A 6,322-nucleotide genomic window follows, 5' to 3' on the forward strand; every position below is an offset into this window, starting at 1 on the left:
CACCTCTTCTGGACAAAGTCAGGACCCTCCATCTCAAGTTCCTGGAGTCCTGGAGCCCTGGTACACTACACTGGGGCTGACAGCTCTGTGCAACTCCTAAGTTAAAGGACTGGGTTTTTTAAACTATTTTATTTTTATTTTTTCAAAGAGAAAATAAATGAGAGGACTTAATAACTTTCTTTATCCTCCCAGAGTATGTGTGCATTGTATAGACAAAGTCAGGACCCTCCATCTCAAGTTCCTGGAGTCCTGGAGCCCTGGTACACTACACTGGGGCTGACAGCTCTGTGCAACTCCTAAGTTAAAGGACTGGGTTTTTTAAACTATTTTATTTTTATTTTTTCAAAGAGAAAATAAATGAGAGGACTTAATAACTTTCTTTATCCTCCCAGAGTATGTGTGCATTGTATATGGGTTTCATGGAGGTAAAATTCACATACTCCGAATTTACCTATTTAAAGTGCACAATTCAAGCTTGGGTTTTTGTTGTTGTTGTTGTTGTTGTTGTTGTTGTTTTTTCTTTTGCATATTCTTAGAGTTGTGCAGCTATAGCCACTGTCAAACTACATATTGACTAGCAGTCCTCCATTCCTCTTTCCTAACCCTAAGCCTTTCTGTCTCTGGATTTGTCTGTTCTGGATATTTCATATAAATGGATCATACCATACAGTAGGGTGATCTCCCACAACTGTTTTCTTACACTTAGGATGATGTTTTCAGGGCTCATCTACGCTGTATTATGTAATCAGTGCGTCTGTCCTTGTTACCGAGTAACATTGTACTATGTGGATATGCCATACTGTTGATGAGTTCTGCTTATTTTACTTTTTGGCTGTTATGAATAACACTGCTATGAATTTTCGCATACAAGTTTTTATGGGACCACACTTTCTTTTCTTGGGAAAAGGCCTAGGTGAGGAATTTCTGGGGCATAGAGTAGATGTTCAGTGTTTTGAGGAAACACCAGACTGTTTACCAAGGCATTAATAGAGATTCCCAGCAGCAGTATACAATGGCACTGATTTCTCTACAACCTCATCGAGGGGATGGGTGATGGGATGTGTGATGAAGGTCTGAGGTCTCTTTGTGAGGGGATCCAAACACCCGAGTTAACTGTGATGATGGTTGTTCAATGCTGTGAATTACTAAAAAATCATTGATTTGCATACATCAAGTGGGTAAAAGGTATGGTGTGTGAGTTATACCCCAATAAACAAAGCTGTTTCTAAAACAACAGTCAATCAAACAAAAATAGCAAATACCAGAAAGAGGAGCAAGAAGAGATAACTGCAGACCAGGCAGACTAAGAATGTTGCGTGGGCAAACACTGTGGTTCATTTGTTCATTTATCACTCATTCAGAAAGTGTGCACTGAGTACTTACATGTGCCAGGCTTTATTCTAAGTGCCAGTCCACAACAGTGAGCAGAACAAAGACCTTGCTGTGAAGAATAAAGCATAGTTTTATGGAAAAAATGGGAAAGGGACCAGACATGGCAGTAAGGGAAAGCCTATCCTAGCACCTAAGCCAAGGCTGAACAGAGAATGGAAACAAACCATGTAGGAGACCGGAAGGAAGAGCATTCCAAACAGGAAGTGGAGAAAGTGCAAAGGCATCAGGCGGTAGAAGACCTATACATTTGAGGACCAGTGAGAGAAGGAGATAGGTTGGAGGTACAGGCTAAGATCAGAGTTGAAGTCATGGAAAGAACTTTGTATTTTACCTTCAGCCCGATGAGGGTGTTGAGCAGAAATGGAGGAGGTGATTTATGCTTTAAGAGGGCCATTTTTTGTTCTGTAGAACATTGAGTACAGGCTCAGAGCGCATTTGGGAGGCTACTGCAATAGTCCCATTAATAGGTGAGGGCGGCTTGGATGTGGGTGCAAGCAGGAAGTCAGGGCTAGCAGAATTTGCCAATAAATTGAATGTAGAATCTGGACCTGATTCTAAAATCAAATGTTTCAATTTATGCTTCTATCAACATTCTGGTTGTAAACTGTACAAGTAGAGGCTATACTAGCTAGTGACCTGATGTGTATTTTTTTAACTATGTGTTATAGTCAGCTTTATTGAGGTGAATTTACATATGGTAAAATTTACCAATTATAAATGTGGAATTTGGTAAACGTATACAGTGGCTGTATGTACCACCTTTATGATACAGAGCACTTTGATCTTCCTAGAGAGTTCCCTCCTGCTCATTTGCCATTGACCCCTTCCCTGTCCCTACAGTTTAAGAATGTTACATAAATGGAGCTGTAGCTCTTTGGTGTCTTTCTTCTAACACAGTGTTTCTGAGACCCATCTACATTGTTGCACGTATCAGTAACATGTGCCTTCTTATTGTTATCCAATGGAATACAGTAGACTGCCGTTTGTTACTTCACTTACCATTTAAGTGGGTGTTTGGATTACTTCAAAGCACTGGCTATGATAAAGTAAGCTTTTATGACCAAGTGAGTACAATTCCACCTAGGTCTACAGCTCACCCACCAAGCTGCTGTGTGATAGGACAAGTCAGAATATTCAGTTTGTTTGTTTTTACCAGGGAGCGAACTCCGGACCTTGCGCTTGCGAGGCAGGAACCACTGAGCTAAATCCCCAGCCAAGTGGCTTTCCTTATTTGACTAACAAGCCACTTGGGAAACCTACTTCTGTTGCAGCTTCATTTTCATTCTTAACATCTGTGGAGAAATTCTGACGCACTAAGATATTCCATTTTAAATGCCTCACATTAGCTAACATATTCACTTAAGATTTCTAATGTTTTGATGTGGATCTATGTTTTTGGAATATTGTGGTGACTGTTTATCAGTTAATGTAGATGTGTGTCATACTGTCTTAGTATGCAATGCTTTGCTATCCAATTCAATCACAGAAGGGCTCCTGTTCCATTCGACTGCATATTGGTGTGGCCTCTCCCTCTGCCCAGTTCTGGTTCTGCTGCTTACCTTACACTGGCATAGATACTAAGTGCACACCCTAATAATGGCCATGTACTCCACACGGTCTCAGAACCTGCTTCCGAGAGAAGGAGGCGTGTAGGAGGGGCCTGAGAAAGCAGGTGATATGATGGGACTTGGAAGCAGTGTTACACTTTGTCATGCTGGCACTGAGGACCCCATCGCTGCACAGAGCTAGAACACAGGCATCCCTTAGCTCAAGGTAATGGTCCAGTTGGTAGAAGTCTTACTCCCAGTGGATTGAGATGGTTAGCCTCTGGGAAGGAATGTATTAGACAACTGAGGGATATGGGTGAAATAATAACTGCAAAAATAAGGGCATTCAGTGACAACTGTTAAAGTCCCCTAGGATGTTTTAGAGAAATATTATAAAACACCAAGAATGATTGACGGGCAACTGAGAACCATGCATAAATGTTAGCAAACCTCCTTGACACCATGCAACAGGGAAAACCAAGGATTTTGCCTTTAAATATCATTTCCAATTTAATTCACCAGGATCGTCCCAGGAGAAACCAGATGAAACCTGGAGGAGGCGGCAGACAGTACAGTACACTACTCACACAACAGCCCTATTGCAGCTACCATTCCAGTACTAGAACAGAGGAATACAGTCTCAAGTACCTTTTATGTAGACAGCTCCTTAGTGAATGACTTCTTTTCTAGGCCTGTGAGAAAAGCACATTTGAAACAGCATGCATCCACAGGGAACAAGCAACAATACACATTCACAGTTTTGCCCCGGAACTATGGTAACGGTCAGCGTCTGTCATAACACAGCTTGCAGAGATCTGGGCCAGCTGGACACACTGAAGAATGCGGCGTTGATCTATTACATCAGTGCCATCACAGAGATTCAGCTGGATGGACACAGAGCGGCTGGTACATTAAAGTCCGCTGACACATGTGCTTCAGAGGATGGGAGATGCACAGAGGGGCTCAGCACATCAGGAAGATGTTTGCAGGTCCAGAGTCAGGGGTGTGCCAAGACATTCCATCCAGAGAAAAGAACACATGATTGCATCTTGCACCCCCCACCATGAAGAAGGAAGCAGAGGGCCTGAGAAGCCTCTTTGGGTTCGGGGCACAGTACATTCTGCGCCTAAAAATACTGCTCCAGCCTGTATAGCAGGTCACACAAAGGGCTGTCAGCTGTAAGTGGAGCTCGGAGTAGAAAAGGTTTGCAACAGGTCCAGGCTGTAGCACAGGCAGTTCTGATACTTGGCTGTATATGCTTAGTGCCACTAGTATAATAAGATGCTGTGTAAAGTTTACGGCAAATCCCCCTGGGAGTATTTTAACACACGCCCCTGCAGCACTAGAGCCGTACTATATGAAGCAGAGATTTATGGACCGTTTGAAGAACACTCCTGGTGTCCTACTGGGCTGGATCATAGGACAGGTGACTACACATCAAGCATTGCCTATCAAGAGCTGCATTCTGTCGATTGTAACATCAGACAAGCATCCACCGTTCACCCTACGGTGAACTGGCATCTAGGGCTGAGCACACTTATGATTGATGGGCCCAGAAAGTTGCATAGGCTGGCAGCCTGTACCCTCTACCCACTGCTATGCCAGCCCTGCTCCTCCAGTTCACACCGATGGCTGTAGGCAGGATCCTTTACAAACTGCTGAATGGAGGAAGGAAATCCCATATGTGTTTTACAGAGGTTCTGTGAGTTCAAGCTGAGAGCAGAGAGCAGCTGCACTATATCCTCATTTGGCAGTAGCCTTGAAAGACTGGTGAAGGGAGAGCTCATGGGCAGAGCTTTAGGAGGTGTGCTTGGTCATCCTTTCAGTATGAGCGGAGTTTACAAATTAGGTAATGATGATGGTTACAGTGATGAATGGCCTACTTGGCTCACAAGTGACCTGAAAGAAAAAGGATTGGGGACAGGAGATATGGGACAGAGGCAGGAAGTTGAACATATGAATTGGGTGCAAAGTATGAAGATCTTTGCGAATCACATGTTAATGCCTACCAGGAAGCCTCTATCGTGGAAGAGGCAGCGATAATTAAGAAGACAAAAATGTCTTGACCGCTTAACCTCAGCTCCTCTGTCATAAGCCACAGTGCATCAAGTGACCACGGTGGCAGGGAGAAAGGCAGGTGAGCCTAGCAGCATGGGCCCCCACTCTAAAGGCTGATCGGATGAGATTGGGTGTGTTCGGGGTGGTATGGCCATAGACTATGAAGGTTGATCTAGCTCCTGCTGTGCTGAATGAGCCCTGTCTTGGGGTGGCAAGTTGACTACAGTAAGCCATGTTTCATGGCTAACTACAGGGCTAACTACATTTGGAGCACTGTTTAGCTTTATTTCCTGCTACACTTCAGTCAGCAACACTGTTCAGGGTTTATCAGTATCTGATTCACGAGCACCGGCTCCCAAGCAACACTGCATCCGATCATACTCTCAATTTACTTTCTGCAGTGGAGATGCAGAAACGAGTGCATGATCACATTCAGATCCTGCTGGCCTAACAGGCACTGGAATGGTCCTGTGGCATAGAGGCAGCACTTTAAGATGGGGTTCATCTTCCGGGAAGCCATACACACCTTCAATCGAACACCTTTACATAGCGCTGTGACCCGACCCTTCAGGGTTAGAGGTTGTCCACTCCAAAGCAGGAGTGGACCCAAGAGCCCACCGGAGGACTCAGTGAGAATCCTATTGAGCGGTCAGCTCTAGCTACCGGCTGGACACTTTGGGTGCCTTATATGGGGGACTCAGAGGCAAGAGTCACCATCTCTGCCCAGAGGACTCATTTGGGCGCCGCTTAGCACTTGTTGACCAGTTGTGACAGCAGGGACCTGGGCGCTCCCAAAGCTACCGGTGGGACAGTGGTGGGGAAATCTCTCCGATGTTGTGTTTTGCTTTGTCATGGGTGGGGAGGCGGGCTAGAAAGTTAGTTTATATCCCAACTTTTTACCTGGTTTTTAATAAAATATTCTTTTTGGTTCTCACTTAGGTACCATTCCCTCTCCTTCCACCTCCATGGGACTAGGGCAGAAGGCAATGCGGAAATTTTGGAGGGTGGGTGGCGCGGTGTCCACAGTCCTGACTTTCTTCATCCCTCCATTATTTGTAACCGCCTACTGAATTCCCCTCCCCTGGAGAAGAGTGTAGCACATTACAGTGTCCGCGCTTCCACAGTGCAGCGAGTAAAAAGGGAATGGAGCGCAGGGGGCGCGGCCTTCGCGCAGGTTCGGGCGTCTAGACGGCAGGCCTAGCCTTGGAAATCCAGGGCGGCTCAGCCCAGAGAACAGCATCTGAACGCGGTTGGAACGCGCCGCGAGCTCCCCGCACACACCCAAGAGCCTTATTTTTTCCCGACTTCCAAACCCCGCCCCTAGC

At 45.3% G+C, this 6,322-nt stretch overlaps 1 long non-coding RNA gene across 2 annotated transcripts in view; it reads left to right on the forward strand.

The window, feature by feature from the left end:
• The window catches only part of LOC104863553, a 15,162-nt gene extending 11,605 nt beyond the window's left edge, over positions 1-3,557 (forward strand). For both annotated transcript variants that reach the window (XR_780612.2, XR_004514354.1), the window contains exon 4: positions 3,462-3,557. This is a non-coding gene — a long non-coding RNA (uncharacterized LOC104863553). The remainder of the gene's footprint in view (positions 1-3,461) is intronic.
• The last annotated feature ends 2,765 nt before the right edge of the window (positions 3,558-6,322 follow it).

The sequence above is a fragment of the Fukomys damarensis genome, unplaced genomic scaffold (genome assembly GCF_012274545.1).
Source record: "Fukomys damarensis isolate Sample0158 unplaced genomic scaffold, DMR_v1.0_HiC HiC_scaffold_25, whole genome shotgun sequence".
Classification (NCBI taxonomy): domain Eukaryota; kingdom Metazoa; phylum Chordata; class Mammalia; order Rodentia; family Bathyergidae; genus Fukomys; species Fukomys damarensis.